The sequence below is a fragment of the Molossus molossus genome, unplaced genomic scaffold, assembly GCF_014108415.1.
Source record: "Molossus molossus isolate mMolMol1 unplaced genomic scaffold, mMolMol1.p scaffold_m16_p_8, whole genome shotgun sequence".
Lineage (NCBI taxonomy): Eukaryota > Metazoa > Chordata > Mammalia > Chiroptera > Molossidae > Molossus > Molossus molossus.
In genome coordinates, this window is record NW_023425402.1 from 57,226,202 (window position 1) to 57,252,604 (window position 26,403).

A 26,403-nucleotide genomic window follows, 5' to 3' on the forward strand; every position below is an offset into this window, starting at 1 on the left:
GTCAGAACCCTATGTAAACTATCTTTTTTTCTAAACATACATACCTATGATTAACTTTAATGGTAAATTAGGTACAGTAAAATATTAACAACAATAACTAATAATAGAACAATTATAACAATATACTGTAATAAAAGTTATATGAATGTTATCTATTCTCTCTCCCTCTCAAAATACCTTACTGGACTAACTCACCTTTTCACTTAAATGAAACACTTAATGGCTTCTCTTTGGCATTGCCAGTATCACTATTTATGTGCTTGTGGCCATTATTAGGTAAAATAAGGATTACCTGAACACAGACATGGAGAGAGCACCACAGTTGAGTTGACAACCTAGATGGCTACTAAGTAACTAATGGGCAAGTACAGCAAGGATAAGCAGAACAAAGGGATGATTCAAGTCCCGGGCAGGATGGAGAGGGAGGGTGAGAGATTTCATCACACTAGTCGGAACAGCGTGCAGTGTAAAACGTATGAATTGTTTATATCTGGAATTTTTCATTTAATATTTTTGGACCACAGTTGATTGTGTGTAATTGAAACTACAGAAAGCTAAACCGTGGATAAGAGGGGATTATTGTAATTCCATATATCTCTTATGTTTATTGGAATTTGCTATGGTAATGAATTACATTTGTGACAGGACCAAGGATTTTAGCATCTATTTATTTAAAAATTTTTAACTTTTATTGATTTTAGAGAGACAGACATCAATTTGTTGTTCCACTTATTATGCCTTTATTGGTTGAGTCTTGTATGTGCCCTGACTGGGGATCAAAACCACAATCTTGGTGTATCAAGATGATGCTCTAACCAACTTAGCTACCCAGCCAGGGCCTTTATATATATATATATATATATATATATATATATATATATATATATATAGTGTGTGTGTGTGTGTGTCTATATATATATATATATATATATATATATATGGTTGACTATTGTATACACAGGTTATTTGAGGTCTCTGGTAATCTCATAAGGTCTTCTGATTTCACATTCTATGAAATTTCTATTATACCGTAGGAGAAGATGTGTCTGGTCAGGTGGTAAGGTTGTGGGGTTGTGAGTCTTACACACTGTCTTTTGCCAAGAGATGATGCTTGAACCATGTTAGGCAGTGACATTGCCCAGATGTGTGGGAAGAAAGAGGAGACCATGGTGTAAACATATATATCCCCCATTTGATTTTAGTAGATGGCATGTCATATGACTCTCCATCAAATAGTACAGTGCCTGACCCATGTTGACATCCTAGCCAGTTTTGTCGAGTTAACTTGGTTGGAGCTCTCAGGGTAGTCGAGTTAACTTGGCTGGAGTGGAGAAGGTCAGAGGAAGAGAAATAAAGTATGTCAAAATCGCAGTGTGGAAGCTTGAAGTGAGGAACAGGTTCCAGTTCTACTTGGACTGAGATGGAGAACAGGTGTTTACCATAGGGTGCCGGTGTGTCCTCCATGTCCCTGAAGTGCTGTGTTGTGGAGGACGTGGTTTCCTGTTCCAGCATAGAACTGCTGGCTCATGTTTACTGAGCACTGGCTGTGTGTGAGGAGTTCACATTGCCGACTCATTTAACCCTTAGACTAAGGCACACTATGATCACTTCCATTTTTCTGATGAGGAACCAAGAGATTAAATAACCTGCCCAATGACACACGGTTTGTAAATGGCAAGCAGGTGCTCTGACCACTGCTCAGGTGGACACAGTGGGCATCTGGGGGAAGAGCACGGCAGTGCTCGGTAGGAAGTGTGTTATGGCCCTGACTGACCTCTTACTTCCTCCAAAGGCCGTGCCGAAATCATCTTTGTTAAGTGGTAGTGTGGAAAGAGAGTACTTGCATTTTTAGAAGAAATACCATACTGAGGGCAGAAATCTTTAGGTTTTTTTTTTTAATCCTCAACCGAGGACATTTTTCCATTTTCTGTTCAGATAGAGTGGGAGGGAGAGAGAGGAAGAGAGAGAGAGAGAAACATCGATGTGAAGGGACACATCGAGTGGCTGCCACCCGCACGACCAACCAGGGCCGGGGACAAACTGCAACCGAGGTACGTGCCCTCAGCAGGAACCGAACCCGGTGTCTCTGTACCACAGGCCGACGCTCCAACAGCTGAGCCAAACCGGCCAGGGCAAATCTTTAGGTTTTATTAGATAAACTTATTTTAAGGCCTTGGAAACTTTCATTGTGCTAACTTTATGACTATTAATGAAAAGTAAAATTCTAATGCTCATGGAGATAGGCACATGGGATCAGATGGGCTAGAGAGTTGCTGAAGGGAACAGGCTTAAAAGTGGTGAGTGGGCTGTACCCAGAAATTTAGATGACTCTAAAACTGGATCAAACAAAGCAAAACAAAACAAAAAACTGTTGCTGAATAGAAAAATAATGCAGTTTTTTTCTTTTTGTAAACAAACAAACAAAAAATTGCATGGATCCCGAGGGGATGTTTGTGGGTTTGCTGGATTATAGATAAGGCATAACTACAAATTTACCGTAAGCGGCAGAAACTGTTTTCCACAGATAAGTTACCAATTTCTACTCCCGACAGAAATATATGAAAGTTTTATTTGCACCAGATACTGACCAACACTTATTGTTTTCTGTCTTTTTAATTTTAGCCCTTCTATTAGATTTGTGTTTTACTGTGGTTTTAATTTGCATTTCCCTGAGAAGTAATGAGGGAGAGCACCTTCATGTGTGTGCGAATGTGCGGCTATTTGGGTATCTTCCTTTGTGAAGTTTTAGTTCCGTTTCTTTGCTCATCTTTCACTGGCTCTGCTTGTGTTTTTCTTATACATTGATTGGCATTAAAATATCTATATCTATTCAGAGTATTAGTCTGTTGTCAATTATGCATTTACAAGTGTATCCATTTGTCATGCCTTCTCATTCTCACAGTGATGCATTTGGTCAACTTATTAATCTTTCCTTTACATAGCTAATATATTCGATGATTTATTTGTGTCTTAAAGATAACGATTTGGAAACTGAAGTAAGATTAGGAAACTCACATTTGAGCCAATTAGAGGCTGGTGTGTGGTTGTTATGAGGGCTCTTCAGTTTTCTGCTCATGCCTACTCCAAGAGTGAAGTCTATCCCCCACCCACCAACAAACCCTGGACACTAGCTTCCAGCCCCTTGAGACTGATAGACTGCTCTGCTCAGCTGCTCAGCCACCCGGCTGCCTTTCTTACTTAACTTTGAGCTTCTCAGCTGTTTAAAGCCTTTCTTTCAGCTGCTACTTTTTCGGCTTTCAGCTTCTCAGTTGCCTTGAGATAACTTCTAAGCTGGCATTTTAGAATTGGCTCCTGCTTCTGGCGGGGGTCGGTGGGGGTGGAGGGAGGGGGGTTGGCTGGAAGGCTGGAGGGCCCTGCTGGTGGGGAAGTATCATCAAATGCAGAGCTACCTCACTTTTCCACACTTCCTTCTCTCTGAGATCATGACCTCTCAGGTTCTCACTGGTTTGGTAGCTCTTAGATGCCTTCAAAGAGGCTTTTGAATAAGTATCCAGCTGCTTTGGTTGTTCTTGGTGGGAGCATTGGTCGGCCACAAGTTGTTTATTTATTTATTTTGCCAGAGAAGGAATTCTCTAGGAATGTTTTTTAAGGCTGTTGATAAAGCTTATTGAATTACTGTGAAGTTGGATTTCTATTAGTGGAGTACCAGTTTGCCAGAATTATTTTCATCTTTTTTAAACCTTTGAAAATTTGCAAGGCAAAAAATAACATTGTTATTTTCTTTTTCTTTCTAAATCCTCACCTGAGGATACTTTTTCCATGAGTGGGAGGGAGGGAGAGCCAAAAACATTGATGTGAGAGAGATACATTGACTGGTTGCCTCCTGCACAACCTGACCAGGGCTGGAGATGGACCGGAACTGGGGTACATACATGCCCTTTACAAGAATCAAATCCGAGACTCATTGGTCTGCCGACTGATGCTCCAACTGCTGAGCCAAACCAGCCAGGGCCATTGTTATTTTCTTTTAATTTTATTCTAGTGAGGCTGAATACTATTTCAAATGATGGTTGGCATCTTCTCTTTATGATTTACCTATAATTCTTCATTATTTCATTGATTTTTAAGAACTGTGTAACATTGCCTACAATAATGAGTAAGAACTGATTCATCCAAAGATAAAGGATTATTGCCTTAATGGATTTAAACCAGTAGCTTTCCCATTGATGTTTATAATGTTTGAAAACGTTTGAAGGCAAGGGTTATATGTCCTTTTCTTTTGTATTCTTTCTTGGCATCCGGTGCATGGTATAGCTCATGTTAACATGAAGCAGATTGCATTAAAAATAATGCCGAGGCGGGAGCAATACACTCATGAAGATCATTTCCTTTGTCATGCTGTGTTCAGTGATTAATCACTGTGAACATTTCTTTAGTTATTGATTTATATCATTTCATTTAGGAGCATGGTCTCAATTCTATGAGGCATCCCAGATTTGAGTCATCATCTTCTTTCTCACATCTATCCAAATCACTAATACAGGATCAAATTTGTCTTGGTGGTGTACCACATTTATAGGGGATAAGTGTCTGTTTGAAGAGTCTCCATAAATGTAAAAGGGGACTTGCATATCTTACCTTCCTCACACGAAGTTAAATTAATGTCATTCCTAGAAGGGTCATATAAATGCTGAATAGCAGCCTTATCAGTTTTTCTTTAAAGGATTTTAAGTGCATGACAGTTTCAGTCTGACTTCAGTGTTCTAAAGCATGCACATAAAAAAATTTTTAAAAATCTAATGCATTCTCCATTCATAGTTGATCCAACTCTAACCAACTGTTTGGATTTCCAGAAATTATCCAAACAGTTTAATTTTTAGTGAACATTATGAAAACAGTGTCTGAGGATGAGGGATATTAGAATTTTCCTTCTCATGTTAGGCATATTTTGGCTTTTTTAGTGGTAGAAGAATAATTTTACTCCCAGAAATGTGCTTGTTTCAGTCCCTGCTCTACCTTTTTTGGGTCATTATATCAACTCTGCATAAAAAAGAATGTCTACTTTCATGCTGCCTCTAGTCCTCAGGGACTGGTGTTCTGAAGAAAAAATGAAACCTTTGGAGAAGGCTGATCTAAAAATAAAATCCTCGAGGTACTGGACCAGGGATGTGGCCATATCTAGGACAGCATTTTCCACATTGCAGATTGCTATATTAAATGCAGAAAAAGTCCCTTTCTCTTCCTCAGGTGATGAGGGCGGCAGCACAACATTTTGGCAAGAACAGGGACTTTGGAGCCAGACTCTTCTGGGTTCCAACTTCAGCTTCCCCACCAGCTGTGGGATTGCAGGCACTCACACTCTCAGCCTCAGTTTACTTATTTTCCAAATGAGAAAAATAACCTCTGTCTTTGAGGTGGTTTTTCCAGAATTAGCAATAATATATGTGAAGGTCTGATACATGGGAGGTGTTTAAAAAATGGAAAAATGTCCTCGGGTGAGGATAAAAAAAAAAGAAAAAGAAAAAGAAATGATACCCGATGAGTATTATGCTAAGTGAAATAAACCAGTCAGAGGAAGAGAAGTATCATATGATCTTACTTATATGTGGAATCTAATGAACAAAATAAACTGATGAACAAAATAGATCCAGAGACATGGAAGCAGGGAACAGACTGATGAATCTCAGAGGGAAGGAGGGGGGCGGGAAAAAGGTTACCCAAAGAGCGGGCAGGAGCAGGCAGGAGGGGTCAGTGGGGGGGAAGAGGGGGCCATCTGTAATACTTTCAACAATAAAGATAATTTAAAAAAAAGAAATGGTAACTATAATTGCACATCTTCAATCTAGCACTGCTGTTTATTAGCTGTGTGACCTTGGGCAAGTTACCTAGTTTCTTTGTAGCTCAGTTTCCTCCTATATGTGAGTTTGGTTATGATACCTACCTTCTAAAGTTGTTACAAATATTAATATTTGTAAAGGACCAGAATAGTGTATGGCAATATGTAAGCACTAAGTATTTGGTATATAAAAGTAAACACTCAAAGCCAACAGTAACTGGTTATTGTTATTAATAAAGTTAATAGGATTAGAGGTGGGGCTAGAGGCAGCATTGTTGCATGATCAATAGTGGCTCACAGATAAGAGAAACAGGCACACAGTGTAGTGAGATTAAAATTGGCAACTCTGAAGCTGACACAAATTTAAATGGCTGCTTTTGATCAATAGAACGATCAGAGTGGTGGAGATACTTTTAGTTCACTCTTAGGAAAACCTGTAGGGAAAGAAATATTCTCCTACGAATTGTTTCCGCTGTGTTCTTCAATGTCAGGAAAGTGAGTGAAAGGGAAAGGAACCTGACCTGGGCAAAAAATACTTCCATGCAGCACGCGACTGGCATGGCACTCGACAATACCATGCATTTTCTCCTTTGGTTGATACACATGCATGCGCACACACACACAAATATGTTTCAGATATAAAATTGCAGGTTGAACCAGTCTATGGATTATTTTCTGAATACCGTTGAATGCCATTGTGTATAAAATGTTTTATTTTTTCATTTGGTTTGCATTAGCATAAATAATACTGGAGTTAACTTCTCTTTTGTTGGATTTTTATAATAATTTTCTATTATCGCCTATATTTCAGGTAGTGCCAATCTTCACATAAGGCTTTGTCTTAATACAAATTGAATATCTGGTAGATTCAAGCAGATGCTCATATGTTGCCATCCTTAATGGCCCAGCCTTGTGTTAAAAAACTATAGCTACTGCTCAGAGATGAATTAGAATAGAGGCATCTTAAAGGTAAAAAAGACTTGTAGAGGAGACTCAAAATGTGTACATGCCTATAAAATGAGAACTGATATGCTTTTATGGATGAGTGATGTTTTTTTCATCTCAAATATTACAGAAGTTTTTAAAAAGAGAAAGAAGAAAAACAGATGGGTTCAGTAATTTCTTAGCATGAACATTGGGAATCCTTTCTTTAAATTTTTATTTATTATTATATTAATTTTTTTCTTACAGATGTCCTTCCTTTTTCTCCCATTGACACCTTCCTCCCCACTCTCCCCAACCCCTACCTTCCCTGCACTGTTGTCTGTGTTCATTGGTTGTGCATATATGAATATAAGTTCTTTGGTTCATCTCTTCCAGAACCCAACCCCCCTTCCCTCTGAGGTTTGTCAGCTGTTCCCCACTTTCATGTCTCTGGATCTGTTTTTTTAATCAGCTTATTTTGTTCATGATATTCCACAAATAAGTGAGATCATGTGATATTTGTCTTTCTCTGATTGGCTCATTTTGCTCAGCATAATACTCTCTAGGTCCCTCCATGTCGTCTCAGGATAAGAGATCTTTCTTTCTTACAGCTGCATAGTTTTCCACTGTATACATGTACCATAGCTTTTTTATCCACTCATCTACTGATGGACACTTTAATGATTGAGGATTTTTGAAAAGTTCACCATGCCTTGTTTTCTGCAGACTCCTATTAGACATAGTAGGTATTTCAAGCTAAGAGAAGATTCGCAGTGGTATGTAAGTGCGGTGAATGAAGGAGGCAGAAGGAGTAGCTAAGCTATGGCCCACACAAGCACTGTTTTCCTCTTTATCCAGCCCTCCACCGTAGAAGAAAGCAGTCTAGTATTTTATCCCTGAGATGAAAATGGGAGATTTCTTTTCTCAAGAAATCAAAGAAACTGCCTGGGAGGTAATTGGAGATGATGAGGGGAGTGCATATGCCCCAAGTGAAGCCCTTGTCTTGGTATTTGAAGGCCCACCCCTGCTCAACCTAAAATAAAGCCTGTGTCTTGGGAAGTCCAGTATCTCTGTGCACAGAACTCCCTGGCAGCTGCCTTATTGTAGGCGAGACTATCAGAAAAGCAGAAGAAATCAATAGCAGCCATAAAGGAAAAAGCCACCCTGTCCTTTATTCAGAAATACACACAAGATATATGACAAGACACACACAGTAGCACAAAAGAGGGATAAAACAAATGGAACAGATGCCTTTGCAAGACACGGATAATTAAGGAATAGAAGAGAATGTAAAAGAAAACTTTAGGGGAGTTTTAGGAAGATGAAATCTGGAAAATAACAGGACGTAGTAAAATAGGAACAAAGAATAAGGAAGAACTTTTGAAAATTAGACATTTGCTTTCAGACATAAAATAATTCAGTGAAAAAATGTGAAAGATGACTAGAAAGGAACTTCCTAGAACAGTGTAAAAGGGAGGCAGAAAACTTGAAAGAAGGGCAGAAAGACAGGCTCTGTCAAGTTGGTCTGATATTTAAATACTTGCAATTCCAGGAGATACAACAGAGCAAAAAAAGTTGAAAATATAAAAATACTAGAAGCTCCTCTTATGCTCTGGGAAATCTAAGTCTTCAGACTGATGAATTCTGAGAGCCCAGCAAAATGGATGAAGGCAACTTAAAATTCAGTGAATTCTTATAAAATGTAAGAACATTCACTGTGAAATTCCTAAAAGCTTCTAGAGAGAAAACAGATTGTCAAGTTCCCATTAGTCCATGAGCGCTCTTTGCTTTCTGGTACAAACGTACTTCAGCCTCATCTCACACTTCTCCTATCCCAGACCTGGAGCCAGCCGTTTTTCTAAGGAGCCTTGATTTTTGTGTGTGTGTGTGTGTGTTTAGAAACCAAGACTTGGATGCTCATTGTATCTGGATTATGGTCCTAGACCCTTTCAATACACAGAGCTAGGTTGGAAGGAGACATAAGTGTATAAAAGCTTTATCCCATGATGCATACAAAATAGTTTTACCAAATACCAATATCGCTACTAACAACAAATATGCTAAATAAAGTTCAGAGTTTCTTTGCACGATTTTTTGTTTTTGTTTTTTTGTCCTTAGAGTGTGGGTCATTCTAAGGGCGCATAATCAGAGTACTATGTTCAGAAGATAAAATCTTTCTTCAGTATGGTTATGAATTTGATATATAGACTTAGGTTCATTACTTTTTGTGTGTATTATATTTTGAGGGTTTGCCCTGGCTGGTGTGGCTCAGTTGGTTGGAGTGTCGTCCCATACACCAAAAGGTGACGGGTTCAATACCCCTTCAGGCCACATACCCAGATTGTGGGTTTGATCCAGGTCAGGGCACGTGCAAGAAGCAACCAAGTGATGTTTCTCTCTCACATCTATTTTTCTCTCCCTCTAAAATCAATTAAAATTTTTTGAGTGTTTACAGTTTTATTCTTTAAAACTTAAAAAAAAATTTTTTGTTGTTGACACTCATCTGAGGATATTTTTTCATTGATTTTTAGATAGAGTAGAAGGGAGGGAGGGGGAGAAAGTAAAACATGGATGTGAGAGAGACCATCGATAGATTGCCTCCCGCACAACCCTGACTGTGGGTCAAACCTACAACCCAGGCATTTGTCCTTAACTGGGAATCAAACCTGCCACCCTTCTGTCTGTGAGCGGGTGCTCTAACCACTGAACAACTGGCCAGGGCAACATTTTTATCCTTTTAATGTTAAGTTTTGAATATGTAAAACATTTAAATGGTTCAAATGATGTAAAAATATGTTCAGAGAAGCCTTTCTAACATCTCTTTCTTTTTCGTTTCAATACTTCCCCACTCCCCATTTTTTACCTATTCTTTTTGCAAAAATAATCAAATATATACACATACTCATATTCTTAATTTTTCAAAGATAGCTTATTATATATACTCTTTTGCACTTTGCTTTTATCACTTTATGAAATCACTGTCTGCTTACTGAAATCACCATCTTTTTGACAGCTTCATGGTATTCTGTCGTGTGGTTGTGTAAAATGTATTCACCCATTCTCCTAGATGAGCAGTTATGTTGTTTTTAGTTTTTCGTCATTACAGTCAATATTGCAGTGAGTAATCTTGTGCGTATATTGTTTTGTATTTGTGGAGGTAATTTCTATAGGGTAAATTCTTGGAACTCTGATTACTGGGTCAAAGGGTAAATGTGTATGAGGTTTTGTTAGACATTGCCAAATTTCCCTTCAAACAGGTGTTATCATTTTGTACTCCCACCAGTAATATATAGAGTTGGCTAGTAGAGATATCGATATCGAGTATGTTAAATTCTTCACCAGTCTTATAGGTGAGTAATAGTATCTCTGAGAGTATATTTGCTTTTTTTTTATCCAGAGTAAAGTTGAGCATCTCTGCAAATGTATAAGGGCCATTTCTGTTCCTTCTGTGAACTGTCTCTGTCTTCTACCCATTTTTTTTTTCTTTTTGTTTATGTAGATACTCCTTTTATAAACTTTCTTATTGATGTGAAACGTTCTTATACAATAAAGTTCACAAATTTAAGTGTCTACCTCAATGAAATTTTAAGTTGTACTCAGGTAACCACCAAAAGATAAAGAGGATATTACCTGTTCCCAGAAACTTTTCTTGAGCCTCCTCATTCGTACCTCCTCCCGAAACAAAGATAGCCACTATTCTGACCTTGATCACTGTCGGTTGGTTTTCCCTGCTGTGGAACTTCATATGAAATGGAACCATTCAGTATATCTGGTTACTCCTACTGTTCAACATAATGTTTTTGTTGTTGTATGTAATAATAATTTTTATTTTTGTTATTTGTGCATACATTTGTAGTATGGATATACCAAACTTATTTAATCTTCTATTGTTAGTGCACATTTGGGTTGGTTTTGGTCTGGTTCTAGGAACCATCTTGTATATGTATTTTGATATCGATACAAATATATACATATATATAAAGTTATGTGTTCAGTTTTTTTTAACTTATCTTTATTGTTGAATGTATTACAGATGTTCCTCATTTTTCCCCCATTGATCCCCTCCTCCCCACTCCCGCCTCCTCCTACCTTTCCCCGCACTATTGTCTGTGTCTATTGCTTATGCATATATGCATATAAGTTCTTTGGTTTATTTCTTCCCACCCCCCAACCCCCTTCTGTTTGAGGTTTGTCAGTCTAGCAACCAATTTGTACTTCTTAATCCCTTCACCTTTTTTACCTATCCCCCCCTCATCTGACAACCAACAAAAATGTTCTCTGTATCTATGAGAATGTTTCTGTTCTGCTTGTTCATTTGTTTGTAGATTCAATTGTTGATAGATATGTATTCATTGCCATTTTGTTTGTTCATATTTTTTTATCTTTTTCTTCAAGAAGACCCTTCAACATTTCATATAATAATGGTTTGTTGGTGATGAACTCCTTTAGCTTTTCCTTGTGTGGGAAATTCTTTATATGGCCATCAATTCTAAATGACAGCTTTGCAGGATAGAGTAATCTTGGTTGTAGGTTCTTGCTTTCCTTTTTTTTTGTTGTTCAGATAGAGTGGGAGGGAGAGAGAGGAAGAGAGAGAGAGACATTGACATGAAAGGGACACATCGAGTGGCTGCCACCCGCACAACCCGACCAGGGCCGGGGACAAACTGCAACAGAGGTACGTGCCCTTAGCAGGAACTGAACCCGGGTCTCTCTGGACTGCAGGCCGATGTTCTAACTGCTGAACCAAACTGGCCAGGGCGGAACTTGCTTTTTTCATCACTCAATATTTCTTGCCGCTTCCTTCTGGCCTGTAAAGTTTCTTTTGAGAAATCAGCTGACAGTCTTATGGTGGCTCCCTTGTAGGTGACTAACTGCTTTTCTCTTGCTATTTTTAAGATTCTCTTTGTCTTGAATCTGTTGCGTTTTGATGATGATATGGCTTGGTGTGGGCCTCTTGGGGTTCATCTTGTTTGGGACTCTCTTTGCTTCCTGGACTTGTATGTCTGTTTTCTTCACCAAGTTAGGGAAGTTTTCTGCCATTATTGTTTCAAATAGGTTTTCGATTTCTTGTTCTCTCTCTTCTCCTTCTGGAACCCCCAAGATGTGAATGTTGGCATGTTGAAATTGTCCCAGAGGCTCCTTACACTACCCTCACTTTTTTGGATTCTTTTTTCTTTTTGCTGTTCTGATTGGGTGTCTTTTACTTCCTTATATTCCAAATTGATGGTTTGCTTCTTGGCTTTACCTACTCTACTACTGAATCCGTGTAAATTATTATTTCAGTTAGTGCCTCCTTCATTTCTGACTGTGCACCCCTCATTTATGACTGGTGATTTTTTTATACTCTTGAGGCCCTCCCTAAGTTCACTGAGGTTCTCACTAAGTTCATTGAGCATCCTTATAAGCAGTGTTTTGAACTCAGCATCTGTTAGGTTGCTTATCTCCATTTCGCTTAGTTCTTTTCCTGGAATTTTGTTCTATTCTTTCATTTGGGACCTGTTTCTTTGTCTCCTCACTTTGGCTGCCTCCCTGTGTTTGTTTCTATGAATTACTTAAAGAGAGGTACTGTATTGGGCTAGCTGAGACCAGATGCTGCTTGTGTGAAAGAATTTAGGAAAACCTGAAGCAGGATCCAAGACAGGCCAATCCTATAGTTAACCAACTAGCAACAGCTTGGGTGGGCCGGATAGTTGGGTGGGGCGGGGCCTCAGGGAATCACCAGGGTGGGGCAAACAGTGTGAGCCAGGTTGCTGAAGTCCCAGATATGATGGCATCTGCTGCCCCAGGGAAGGGCTCACAAAAGAAACAAAGGCCTCTGACAGCATGTTTGTCCCGGAGAAAGCCCCCTCTCCAGCTCTTGCTCCAGTGCCAAACAGTGCCCCTCAAGCTGCTTCCCCTCTGAGCTTAGAGGGAGCAAGTCCGAGTAAGTTCATACACAGGCCCTTTAAGAGGAGCTGCCTGGGGCTCCAGCCGCCTCAGCCTCCCTGAGCCTCAGTTCCCACTGGTTTTTCCAGCCAGAAGTTATGGCGACTTCTCTTCCTAGCACTGGAACCCTGAGTGGGGGCGCCTGGTATGGGATGGGAATCCTTCAGGCCTCAGGGAGGACCCTCCCAGCTGAGGTATCCTCCTAATTTTTCTCCACCACACGTGGGTGTGGGACCAGCCGTTGCACCTCTGCCCTTCCTACCAGTGTTGATGCGGCTGCTGCTTTAATTCCATAGTTGTAGGACTTCTATTCAGCTTGATTTCAAGTGGCTTAGAATGATGGTTCTGTAGTTTAGTTGAAACTTTGATATGGTTGTGGGAAGATGCGATACCATGTTTACCTACGCTGCCATCTTGACCAGAAATCTGCTCAGCTTTAGTAGTACAACCAGCAAAAGTGGTTCCACCAAGTTATACTCCCACTAGTACTTTAGGAGGGTTCTAGCTATTCCATATCCTCAGTAGCACTTGGATTGTCATTTTCTCTTTAATTTAGCTGTTCTGATGTGTGTGGGGTATTATTTTATTGTACTTTTTACTTGCATTTCCCTAATTTCTAATTATATCAATCATTTTTTTCATATGCTAATTATATATTTGTATATCCTACTTTATGAAAAGTTTATGAAATATTTTGCTCATTTAAAAAATACCTGGTTTGTCTGTTTTTATTACTGATCTGTAGAAGTTCTCTGTGAATTCTCTGTGAGTCCTTTGTAATTATATTCTCTCTGTGGCTTGCCTTTTCACTCTCAGTGATGAGTTTTGATGTTCCAGAGGTTGTTAATTTTAATGAAATATTATTTAGCTGTATTTTCCTTGAGTGTATATTTTTTGTGTGTCTAGATAATATATTTTGCTTACCTAAGGTCCTGATATTATTCTCCAACATTATCTTCTAGACTTTTCCTGTTTAGGTCTAACATTCCACTTAAAATTGATTTTTACACCCGGCGAGTTAAGAGTCAAAGCTCATTTTTTTTCCTTATAGATATCTAATTGATTCAGCACCATTTATTGAAACATTTCCCCACTGAGTTGCAGTGACACATTTGTTGTAAATCCGATGATGATATATATATGGGTGTGTTGCTGAACTGTCTATTATTTAGTTACTTTTCTTAATGGGAGACACAAGGTTAAGCTGCAGGGCAAAGTCACATTCTTTTTTGAGCAAAACCCTTGTTTCTTTATTTTAGCTCCCTCTTATGTTCTAGGAATATGGAGTTCATTTACAAAGAGAGCCTGGGACATTTCAGGTTTCTTAAATGAAGAGAATATTAAGTAAATTAGCACATATTCATTGAGCACTCACTGTGCTGTGTCCTCTCCCTGGGATGGGTAGGACCTGGGGAAACAGGGTTTTGTTTTACTTATTTACTTATTTATTTATTCATTTATTTATTTGCTTCTGTTTGTTCCTCTGAGGTCATTAAATGACCATAAGGTAGCATTTTATAAATAGTGGAAGGTTTCTGGAAGTTTATTTCTGCATATTTCTGTGACTGTTTTCTTCTTCCTTCTCCTTGAACCACAAATAACATTAAAAATTCACAAGGGAACATCTGCTTCCATCAAGGGGGAATTGGCCACATTCTACCCACATCCTCCTCTTGGACATAACACAACAAACAAGAATAAGAAAGCTGGAAAGAAGGCAGGCTGCCTAGGGCCACTGGACTGAGGACAATGCTGCAACCTGGGCACAGACCAAAAGAAGCCCCCCCCCCCCCCCCCGAGCCAAAGCTTGGGGAAAAGGGTGACTGCACAACAGGAGCCCTTTTTGTCAGCCCCTCCTCCTCGTGTTTTCTGTATTTTTGTAGATATAGCCAAGCTTATTCTAAAATCTAGATGGAAAAGCACAGGCCCTAAACTAGTTAAAACAATCTTGAAAAGGAAGCGGGAGGAATCTCTGTACCCAGTACTACTTAGCTGCATTATCAAGCTAGTGTGATATTTGTGGAATAGTGGAACCATATAGGACCCAGAAATATACCCACAAACTAGGCTCAGCTGGTTTTTGACAAAGTTGCAAAAGCAGTTCAATGGAGGGAAGACGAGCCTTTCAACAAATGGTGCCAGAGCAGTAGGACATACAGAGGTACAAAAGTGAATCTCCACCTAAACCTCATATGTTATGTAAAAATGAACTCAAATGGACTAAGGACTTGATGTAAAGTATAAAACAATAAACCTAAAAGGAAAGGAAAAAAGAAGGAAATCTTCAGGATCTAGAGCTAGGAAAAGATTTCTTAAACTTGATACCAAACGCAGCATTCATAAAAGGAAAAACTGATAAATGGACCATATCAAAATGAAAAATTTCTGCTTTGCATGACTGTTAAGACAAGCTAATCACAAAACTAGGCGAAAATAGCAAACCACATATCTAACAAGACAGTATGTAGCTATATAAATAATTCTCAACAATAAAAAATAAAACAATTCAATTAGAAAAATAGGCAAAAGATATGAGGAGACATTTTACTGAAGATGATATGCAGATGGCAAATAGGACTCCACATCGTTAGCTGTTAGGGAAATACAAACTAACACGATAATGAGCTAGCACTACACATTTGCTAGAATGGTTAAAATAAAAAAATAGTAACAATGCTAAATGCTTGTGAGGATGTGGAGAAACGAAATTACTTATGTCTTGCTTGTGGGAATATATAATGGTACAGCCATTCTGGAAAACTGTCAGTTTCTTATAAAATTAAACACGCAACTACCATATGACCCAGTGATTATGCTCTTGGGCATTTATGCTAGAGAAATGAAAACTTATATTCACACAACCACCTGGAAATGAATGTTCATAGTAGCTTTTTTTAAAAAAAATTCTCACCCGAGGCTATTTTTCTATTTATCTTCAGATATAGTGGGAGAGAGAGAGAAAAAAGCATTGATGTGAAAGAGACCCATCAACTGGTTGCCTCCTGTGTGACCCGAACAGGGCCAGGGATGAACTGCAACTGAGGTACGTGCCCTTGAATGGAATCGAACGCAAAACTGATTGGTCCATGGGCCGACTCTCTAACGGCTGAGCCAGACTGGCCAGGGCCATTGTAGCTTTCTATATAATATACAAAAACTGGAACCAGCCCACCTATCCCACAGTGGTGAATGGTTAAACAAACTGTTGTAGGTTGATGGGCTATTACTCAGCAAGAAATAGGAGCCAACTATTGATATATGAAACAACTTAGATGACTCTGCAGAAAATTACGCTGAGTGAAAAAAGTCAGTCCCCCAGGTGACATACTGTATGATCCCATTCATAGAACATCCTTGAAACATGGAGAATGGTTTAATGGTGGCCCAGAGTCAGGCGACTGTGACCATCAAAGGGCAGAAGGAGAGATTCTTGTGCTGATGGAACTATTCTGTATGTTGACTGTTGTTTTCAATGTCTCATTTGTGATATATGCTATAGTTTTGCAAGAAACTCAAGGAAACTGGATAATTGGATCTATGTATTATTTCTGAAAACTTCTTGTGACTCTATAGTGATCTCAACAGAAAGTTTAAAAGTACATGTTACTTGGTTTGGTGTCTGTTTGAGATTCTGATATAAAATATAGATATTATTCTAAATACTGGAGAGAATCTATTTAAATTGGAGCAAAATAATTCCATTATTGATTTTTAAAACGAATTTAATACATTTGCCCATAAATTTTTGATAATCTGTGAGTACTCAATTCATGAATTAGGGGCTATTTGTGTTGCCTCAGGGTTTAATTCACCTACGAACCAGTGAAGGGAAGAAAGAATCAGCAAGAGTATTTTTTTTTCTGACTGGGCTTCCCCTAAACCTCTCCAGTTTCTGAACACTTGATTTACATACTAAACACGTTTGAAATACAGGATAGAACATAATACAGAATGTAATTTTTATGGAATTCAGAAAACATGTTGAAGCACCTAGGATCCACAAGTCTGGGCCAGTGCGGAGTTTAGCTGATTTCACCTCGCTTGAAACCTCAGCAGCCCTGGAGAAGGTCCTGCCCTTCAAGCACAGATCTAAACAGTCTGCATAGCCTCACAGCTTTATTCTTACTGCTGGACTCTGAGTGAGCGATGAGCGTGCTCCTGATGTACTGGTCAGGTGAAGGGCGGGCATAGTCTCTCTATTTTCCTTGGATTAGAACAGCATCAAACGTGTAAGTAGAGCTGTAGAGGTTTGGCAACTGAAAACAACCGAGCCAGAGACACCTAAATCAGTGCTTCTCTTTAATGTGCCATGTAGTCACCTCAGGATCTCTCTGAAATGTAGGTTCTGATTGAGTGGCTCTGGAGTCTGACATTCTGCATTTCTAACAAAATTCCAGGTACTGCAGCTACTGCTGGTCCACAGACCACTCTTTGAGTAGCAAGTTCCTAGGTAATATTGCAGATTTGCGACTTTTTCATTTGTCATTCCAAACACAAGGAACAAGACAGCAACTGGCTTCATATTAAAGGCTTATCCTTTCATTCAAATCAGAGTATGAATGAAATGATAGGAGATAGAAGACACGGGAAAAGAAGGAGGAGCCCTGGCTGGTTTGGCTCAGCAGTTGGAGCATCGGCCTGCAGACCAGAGAGTCCTGGGTGCGGTTCCTGCTAGGGGCATGTACCAAAAAAAAAAAGTGTGGGGGGTGGGGGGAAGGGGAGCAGACAGCCAGTGCCAAGGACAAGTCCTTCCAGAGAACATCAGCAGCCTGCCCTGCAGGAAGTCGAAGCACTTGGAGGGGGTGGAGGCTGAGGACACCTCGGGCAAGAGGAGCAGTGGAAGCTGAGGTTGAAATAGCTCTGCTGAGTGGTGGAGGCTGGGGCCGAATAGCCACTGCTCTTCATGGCTTTAGCTAAAAGCACAGGCATTGGGAACCTCTTGGAAATGTCCCATTAAGAAAAGCACACCATTCAGAATCTGTCTTTCTGCAGTCTTTTGGGAGCGCTCGGGTGTACAGTGGCAGAGCAGTTAGGAAGCGGAGTCCTTCAGCCCTGAATCCTGTATGTCTGATCTGCATCTGTAAGGACATCACAGCATAACTAAAGAGGTTAGGAGAGTGAATAGTGCTTGTCCAAACATGTCTGTCAGAAAGGGGGCGAAGTTCACTCACCTTAATGTTACCTGGGTCATTCAGCTATAATGAGCAGTCCTTATAGAATGAGGTTTTACTCTATTAGAATTTTAATGAGGCATGGCTTTATGCTTCCTTTCAGATACATTAAAAATATTTTTTAGGATTCAAGTTAATTACTTATATTACAAAAATAATAAAAGCACATTGAAATGTAGAAAGAAAAGAGACAGCCCATATTTCTACCACCATTAACATTACTTTTAGCATTGGGTGATTATTTCCTTTGAACATTGTGTGTGTGTGTGTGTGTGTGTGTGTGTGTGTGTAAAACAATTATACTTTATATGCAATATTCTATCCCATTTTTAAAGACTTTACATTATAACCATTTCTCCATGTTTCTACAGTCTTCATAAATTACACTTAAAGTGTCAGAATCATGTCTTACTGAGTTAACTAGACTCCTAAATATTGATCATTTAGGTTAAAAAACCTTTAAAGTGTAACCAGTATTTGGAATATATGTGGGGAAACTGGAAGTAGAAGTAGATGATTAGGAAAAGGAAATGTTCTTTCTTTTGATACTTTTTTTTCCCTCTAAGTTTAAAATCATCTCTAAATTTTAAAGTTCTGTTATTTTATTAAAGGGATTCACAGAGATGGCTATTTTACTTTGTGGGTATAGTTATATTTACAGAATGTATTCAATCCAGAGGAATTCCAGATTGCTTTTTAAAATCAGTCATTCCTCACCACCTGGCCTTAGTTAAAGACCTAACAAAACTTAAAACTTAACAGGTGCCATGCTCCTGGGGAGATAATGTCTGTAACACATTGCTACCCTGGAGGTGTGCACAGAGTATGCTTGGAGCACAGAGGGGAGGTGCTTAGTCCAATGTGTACCCTTGAGAAGGATTCCTGGAGAGAATGATATCTTAAAGGAAGTAAGCAGGTGTGAGAGGGACCTGACAGAAATGTGGAAAGTCCTCTAGGTAGAGGGACCAGCAGGTGTCATGGGCCCATTCCCAGAATGACCACTGCGTGGTGATGGAGTGCTTGGCAGTCACGTGACGGCCTCCCTGGCCCAGTGACCCTGTTCTTACCAGATGATGAGAGGAGGGGCAAGAGTCAGAAAAAAAAAAAAGTAGGTAGATATATTATAATCTAGGAGAGCAGAATTTCCTTTAGACATTGTGATACATGTATTTTTGCTGACTGTCCTTTCGTATACCCTTGGCCCCTGGATTCCTATCAGTTATGAGTATGTTGGATCCCTGAGGTTTGAGGAGAAAAAAGATTGATTACCATTGCAGTAGTTGATGGGGATCCATCAGATGTTTAAATGGTTAGGATTGTGGTTTAAAAAAAAATTCATGTGGGTGCAGTTTGATGGGTGAATTTAAAGGGGGAGAGCAAGACTGAGGAAGAGACACCATTTAGGAGGCTCCCACCTGGACTAGAGACTTGGTCTTAGGGGTAAGAGGAGGGAAACAGTTAAGGAACTACTTCGGAGGTAGAATTGGCAGGCTAGAGTGGTTTGGTGTGCTGGTAGAAGGACAAGAAATGGTGTTTGACTCACAGGCTTTGGGTTAGAGTAAATACATGGCAAGGTCATTAACTGCAATTAGGGTACAGAAGAAAAGTAGTAGTAATTCTGTTTTAGATTAGTATCTTTTTAGTGCTTTGGTGTTTCTTAGCTGGCGTTTCCTAGACACAATCGCCTGAGGCAAAGCTAATTTACTGGAAGACTATATCGGAAAGTGCAATCTCTGGGCAGCAAGAGTGAGGGGGCTAGTAAGTGAAGCAAGGAGGAAGGAAAAGCCAATGCGAGGCAATGTGTTACCGATCTGGCCACAACTTCACCAGGTGACTTATCTTCCAGACAGACTTAGAGAACTCTCCATAGGCCTGGTGGTCAGACAGGGTTGTAAGGAAGAGGCATCCTTTCTGTCTCCTGCATCTCCATGGTTGAAATGCGTGCCATGGAGTGTTGTTAGACCTTCACTCTTGGACTGGGATGAGGAGCGACTCTGGGTGGCCAGTGGAAAGCAGATCTCATGCCCCACAATGTGGCATGTAATATGAGTTGAGAAGCATTTGGAGGAGCTGGAACCTTGGTGGGTTGTGTAGGTCAGATTTGGGCAATCAGCTGAGGTCCAGGGGGTTTAGGGACACCCAGGTGGCAGGTGGAGCTGTGTGACTATAGAGAGGCATGTAAACAGGGTCTCAGATGCTTTTCTAACTTTTCTCTACCTTGTTCTCATTTCCTAGTTGCCCTTTCATAGTCTGTAAGAGTTTTTTTATAATGCTCTGACTTTTATTATACTGTTTTATTTTTAATACTTCTCAGGTTTTAATCTTAGTTTTATATTTCCCTAGTTTCTGTGAACCTGATGCCTCCATTCACATAACTGATAGACGGTAGGTTTAATATAATTATGTCCTATTTATTTATTTAGCCTGTTTGGGCTGCTGTAACAAGGTACCACAGACTGGGTGCTGTCTTATACACAACAGACATTTGTTTCTCACAGTTCTGGAGGCTGGAAGTCTGAGAGCAGGGTGCTCACTTCCAGGTTGCAGACTTCTCACTGTATCCTCTCGTGGCAGAAGGGGCTAGGGAGCTTCTTATAGGGGCACTGATTCCATCAATGAGTGCTCTGCTCTCATGGCAAAATCGTTTCCCAAATGCCCATCTCCGAATGCCATCACATCAGGCCATTAGGTTTTCAACATATGAATTTTGAGGGGACACAGATATTCAGACAAAAGCAACTCTGTGACTCATTACTTAGACAGAAACCTGCCCTGATGGTCATATCTCACCAGGTACTTGTTTATCTGTTCCTGTGTATATTACTCTGCTGATCTCTGCGGCTTGCTTCCCAAATAAACAAAATACACTAAATGTTTCAGTAAAGAACTATAAAGGTAATACTGTAGAATGAACTTTTTTAAGGGTTTCATAAATAGGGAATAAAAGGAGGCATTAGGTTGTGAATATGATAACAGAATTTTTTGTTAGTGATTCAGTAGCTTTTGAATATATACTATGTGCCAGGCTATTAACTGGGTTTCAGGATACAGTGCTGAGCAAAAAAAATATATATATGTATATTTTCACATCGGTGCCTTCCTGGAGTTTGCTGTCCAGTTGGGGCAGAGGCAGAGTGGGGTGGACATGGACACAGCATGAGCCAAGGGGTGCCACGGATACTGTAAAAGGATTGTGGATGGAGTATTATAACAGAGAAGTACATGTTAACAGGAGACAGTAGAACAGGGGTGGGGGTTGGCTTGTCTGGGACCAGGGAAGAGTGAGGATGCACTGAGTGAACAGGGAGCACGGATGGGTGGATAGCAGCAGGAGGCGGCTTATTCATTTAACAAATGTTTGCTGAACACCCCCTGTGTGGCAGGCACAGTTGCAGGTGTTGGGAATTCAGTTGTGAACACTCCAGTCAAAAACTGCGGCCTTTTGAGAGCTCTTGGTAGTTTGGACAGGATGATGTAGAGAAGTGGCCTGAAGGGAACAATATTGAAAATGTACAGTTCTTGGGGGATAGGACAGATTATAGCTGAGGGGGGAAGATGTAAAGGTGGCCGTTAGGTTTCTGGCTGGTATAACCAGGTGGGTCATGACCCATTCTCTGAGCACGGGAACATTGGTGTGGGGTGGCTTAGAGAGGGGACACAGAGTTTGAGATGCTTTTGAGATATCCTGGTGGAGATAGTAAATGAGCAATTGGGTACGTGAGGCTGGAACTCAGAAGTGACCTTTGGGCCATTAAAACACACTCGTCAGGTATCTGTAAGCAGGTAATTGAAGGAGTGGGCAGGAGGACGTTGCTTATGGCATGAGAGGAAAAAGGGCAATGCTTTTAAACCTTAAAGAAGTTTTTTTATGTGTGTTTCTAAAATCAGACTAAATTATGACTGGTTTTAATTAGCATGTGGATTTCAGTCTGAGTGCCCATGTACTCCTTTAGGTGTAAAAAACAAAACTTGCCACCCTTGTCCTATGCAAATAGTTTATAAGTGGTAACAGGAGATATTCAAGTTTTAACATAGCAGTTATACGTCTGGGCAGGCTTATGATTTAAGATTCTAGGTTCATTATCTAACAAGACTTGATATTTCACTCCAGATGAATTTACAGTCAAATTTCATTGTGAGAAACATTCATGGCTGGTAAGTAATATATCTGTGAACTATTCAAAAAGGCTGATGAAATTAAATTGGCCAGTATTTTTCCCAGTAATAGTTTCATGGCAGGTAAAGATTCTCAACAGAACAATGACTAATGAATGTGAACCCAAGAATAAAAATAGAAATAGGAGACAAAAGGAATATTAATAAAACCTGTCACCCATAAGGCTCATCATTTTATTTATTCATTTATTTCTTTTTTTGTATTTTTACAAAGGTTCCAGTAGGTTAATCTTCTATTAGCCACTTAAAAAAATAATTTCTTTTTTTTTAGTTTTTAATTATAAGTAATATACCTTTCTATTTAATGCTGACCTTTCTTGCCACTTGTGTTTCGGTTTTGATTGTGAACAGAAGTCATTTAGAATATTCTCCTTGAAACAAAGCCCTTGCTGACATTTAGTTTAATTTCTCCTCAGTATTTGTGGGGAAAAGTAATATGAATGCAAATAAATCCTCCTGCTTAATAATCTAATTTTAAAAATGTCCATGGAAGAACTAAATGTTCCTTAAAAATTATTTTTGTATGTGTGGTGAACATTCTGGTTGGAATTAGAAATATATCAGAAATGGAACAGTGGTATAAATAGAACACTGCTTATGGTTCATACTTAAAATGTGCACATAGCATTTTTCCCTTTAGTTTTATTGCATATAGGGTTTAAGTTAGATATGCCTTGAAAAAGAGTAAAATTTTAGTGCAATGATGGTATTCTCTATATACAAATAACTTTAAGCCCTCCCCTACCCCATGCAATGCATTTAACTGTTACATATTTTCTTTTGGTAAGTTTGTTCAAAGCTCTATTTACTCTACCTACAGATAAACCAAAAAAATAATAGAATTCAGTTTCCAAAAAGTGGACATTGCTATTGTGATATAAATTTATTTGTAGACTATTCATCTTAATTTTAAAGCTGGTTGCCCCCTGAAAGTGATTGCTTTTTGTTTTGTTTTTAATTAATTAAAGTTGAAATTTGGGTTACTTTTGAGGTGAAATGCCTGGCTCTTTATTTCTGGTTCTACCCATCTCAGAAGAGAATAGGAGTAAACTTGCCTCCAACTGGCGTGTTCTTTGTTTACCATTCCCCTTTTCTTTTTTTTCTTTTTTTAAACTTTTTTTCTTTATTAATTAGAGAGAGAGAGAAAGGGAGAGGGAGAGAGAGAGATGGAAACATCGATGAGGGAGAACATCGATTGGCCACCTCCTGCATGCCCCCCACTGGGGATTTGGCCCACAACCTGGGCATGTGCCCTGACCAGGAATCGAACCAGCAGCCTCTTGGTGCATGGGTCGACGCTCAACCACTGAGCCACACTGGCCGGGCACCATTCTCCTTTTCTAATTAGAATCTCTAGACATGTAGTAAAGGCCTATTATGGGCAAAGAATATGAATTTGTGTGCAATACCTTCTTATTTAATTGGTACTTCTCAATCCAGAGCTTCTCTGGGGACTTATAGGGTACGTCGGCTTCTTTTAGGCATCTTTCCCTGGAAGTATTGAGGAAAAGGAGTTCTCTGTTCTGGACTGTTCAGTCAGTTACCACACACCATCTGTTTTTTGCTTTTTAAAAATCCCTATCTATTGATGTGTCTTTCATTCATACCTCTTGTCCTTTTGAGTTGTGCATTTTGTTTTAAAAAATTTCTCTACTGTCATTTCATTGTGATTTTGAGATGCAGGGTCTATGGTCAGTCTGCCCTGTTTAACCAGAAATCCAGAAACCATTTGTTCATTGCTGTCTCTTAGTACTTGGCACATACTAGGTTCTTAAATAAATATTCGATGAATGAGTAATTGAATCAATTGAGTTAGAAGTTTTATAGTAATGGGGTTATATATGTACATATAACAACCTAAAAAGTATCTTTAAATGTGGTTTTGCTTTGGCTTCATTCCAGTTTTTGTTTTTGTTTTTCAACCAGGTCTAGGAAATTAAGTGTTTTACAGTATGTCCATCAATAAAACGAAAAGGCAGTGTACCAAATGGGAGACGATATTTGCTAATCATGTATCTGATAAGGGGCTAATAGTCAAAAGATATAAAGAACTCACAGAACTCGATAGCAAACCCCCTCAAACAACCCAATAAAAAATAGGAAGAAGATCTGAATAGACATTTTCCCAAAGAAGACATACAGATGGCCAGCAGGCACATGAAAAGATGCTCAGCATCACAAATCAGCAGGGAAATGCAAACCAAAACCACATTGAGATATTGCCTCATCCCTGTTCGAATGATGATGATCAAAAAGGCAGGAAGTGAGTGTTGGTGAGGAGGTAGAGAAAAGAGAACCCTTGTGCAATGTTGGTGGGAATGTAAATGGGTACAGTCACTATGGAAAACAGTATGGAGGTTCTTCCAAAAATTAAATAGAGAATTAAATATGACCCACCAATTCCACTTCTAGATATTTATCCAAAGTAAATGGCAATATAACTTGAAAAGATATCTGCCCCCATGTTCATTGCAGTATTATGTACAATAGCCAAGATATGGAAACAACCTAAGTGTTCATCAATGGATGAATGGATAAAGAAAATGTGGCATATGCATACACACACACACACACACACACGCACACACACACACACAATGGAATATTATCCAGCCATTTAAAAGAATAAAATTTTGCTATTTGCAACATTATGGATAGATCTTAAGGGCATTATGTTAAGGGAAATAAGTGAGACAGAGAAAGACAAGTATAGTATAATCTCACTTATGTGTGGAATCTAAATGAAACAAAACAAAAAACCCAAGCTCATAGATACAGAGAATAGATTGGTGGTTTCCAGAGGTGGGGGATAGGGAGTGGTTGAAATGGGTCAAGGGGGTCAAAAGGTACAGACTTCCAGTTATAAAATAAGTAAGTCATGGGGATGTAGTATACAGCATGGTGGCTATAGTTAATAATATTGTGTTGCATATTTGAAAGTTACCAAAATAGTAGATCTTAGAAGTTTTCATCACAAAAATAATTTTAAATGTGTATGATGACAGATGTTAACTAGACTTATTGTGATCATTTTACAATGTGTACAGATATCAACTTATGTTATATACCTGGAATAAAATTTATGTATGCCAGTTATATTTTAATAAAAAATGATGAAAAATAAAGCATGTACTACTTCAGGATGAGTAAATGTTTGTTTACTTGGTCAAGCACAATTATAGCTGTTTGATTAGGCTTAAGATACACATTTGCCTGTTTATAATATTTTTCTATAGATAAACTTGTATTGAGGCTGATTTATGTAGCAAGCACAGTCTTTATTCTTCTTTAAAAGTATGTTTAGGTAGTTCTAAAGAGAGAGATTATGGCGCCCATGGTGTAGAGCTTTCCAACTGCTGCTGCTCCCTAATCATTAGCCCTTCGTGGTTAATAAAATTTGAGACTCATTGGTTTAGTGTGGCATCTTATCCCGAGTTATTTTTCATTTCAAAGTGGAAATGTGAAGGTGGATAACATCTAGTAGGGACAACAAAATTAAGCTGTAAACGTGAGAGTAGTAGTAAAATTAATACTTTGAATGAGCAGATTATTATTCTTTTATTTATAAAGGCAGCCCTGGCCACAGAGGGGATTGTAGAAAGAGACACATATTATAGGGAGCTAATGATTTGGTTACATTGCTGGATCTTGGGTCTGTCAAATGGGGTGCCTCCACCCTCCATACACCAAGAAATGAATAAATGACCTTTTGGCATTTACCCCTAAAATCAATGTCTAAGTCCAAATAATGTACAAGTTACAGTGTTATTTTAAGCTTCCTTGCATTTATTATTTTCCCAATCTTTAGGGTTTAGGAATCTAGCCAGAAATCCAAAGAGAATTCTTTCTAAAGAGGTTATCTCTGAAATAGAGAAGGAAAAACCCACGTCACAAAAATGGGTTGATAGACTAATGATAGATGATAGACTAATAAAGTCGCCTGTGGAAAACCTTAGAGTTGCGGAAGATGAGGGTAAGGATAAGAGAAAAGTGATAGGAAACTTTTCAGAGTAAGATAACCAAGTATATGTATATTTTCTGGAATAGATTCTCTGCTGCTGAATATTTTAATGGTCATCTCCTTTAGAAATCCCTTTATTACTTGGTTGGCACCTTCTATCAAGTTGCTAACACACAATAAAGTCGGTTTCAGAGAGAAGAAATTTCTCAATTTCATCTATTTTCTCAGATAGAAGTATTTGTATCACAAAATAAAGGATGGAAATTGATGGTCATGGGAAAGATGAGAGACTATGAGAATCAAAGAAAGCTTTGGGAGAAGACAAGACGTCTTAAAAATATGATCAGGACTTTTTACATATAATTTTTCTTGTCCTTTTGAATAACTTTTCCAGGATGGTGATGGTGGTATTTCTGGAAAAAAAAACACACAACACACACACACACACA

At 39.0% G+C, this 26,403-nt stretch overlaps 1 protein-coding gene across 1 annotated transcript in view; it reads left to right on the forward strand.

Moving 5' to 3' along the window:
• GPR63 (G protein-coupled receptor 63) overlaps positions 1–26,403 on the forward strand; it is a 42,472-nt gene that overhangs the window by 13,765 nt on the left and 2,304 nt on the right. The gene's annotated exons all lie outside the window — the stretch shown is intronic.